This window comes from Physeter macrocephalus, chromosome 4 (genome assembly GCF_002837175.3).
Source record: "Physeter macrocephalus isolate SW-GA chromosome 4, ASM283717v5, whole genome shotgun sequence".
Lineage (NCBI taxonomy): Eukaryota > Metazoa > Chordata > Mammalia > Artiodactyla > Physeteridae > Physeter > Physeter macrocephalus.
The window spans coordinates 47,616,178-47,617,013 of NC_041217.1; the positions used below are offsets into that span (position 1 = coordinate 47,616,178).

The following is an 836-nucleotide window of genomic DNA, read 5'->3' on the forward strand; positions in this document are numbered from 1 at the left end:
GTTCCCTTTTCTCCACACCCTCTCCAGCATTTATTGTTTCTAGAGTTTTTGATGATGGCCAATCTGACCGGTGTGAGATGATATCTCATTGTCGTTTTGATTTGCATTTCTCTAATGATTAATGATGTTGAGCATTCTTTCATGTGTTTGTTGGCGATCTGTATATCTTCTTTGGAGAAATGTCTATTTAGTTCTTCTGCCCATTTTTGGATTGGGTTGTTTGTTTTTTTGTTATTGAGCTGCATGAGTTGCTTATAAATTTTGGATATTAATCCTTTGTCAGTTGCTTCATTTGCAAATATTACTCCCTTTCTGAGGGTTGTCTTTTTGTCTTGTTTATGGTTTCCTTTGCTGTGCAAAAGCTTTTAAGTTTCATTAGGTCCCATTTGTTTATTTTTGTTTTTATTTCCATTTCTCTAGGAGATGGGTCAAAAAGGATCTTGCTGTGATTTATGTCATAGAGTGTTCTGCCTATGTTTTCCTCTAAGAGTTTGATAGTGTCTGGCCTTACATTTAGGTCTTTAACCCATTTTGAGTTTATTTTTGTGTGTGGTGTTAGGGAGTGTTCTAATTTCATACTTTTACATGTACCTGTCCGGTTTTCCCAGCACCACTTATTGAAAAGGCTGTGGTGGATGGACCTGGATTCTGTCATACAGAATGAAGTAAGTCAGAAGGAGAAAAACAAATACCGTATGCTAACACATATATATGGAATCTAAGAAAAAAAAATGTCATGAAGAGCCTAGGGACAGGACGGGAATAAAACACAGACCTACTAGAGCATGGACTTGAGGATATGGGGAGGGGGAAGGGTAAGCTGTGACAAAGTGAGA

General features: G+C 37.4%; 1 protein-coding gene across 1 annotated transcript in view; it reads left to right on the forward strand.

Moving 5' to 3' along the window:
• The window catches only part of BRINP2 (BMP/retinoic acid inducible neural specific 2), a 59,912-nt gene that overhangs the window by 45,590 nt on the left and 13,486 nt on the right, over window positions 1-836 (forward strand). The window lies entirely within an intron of this gene.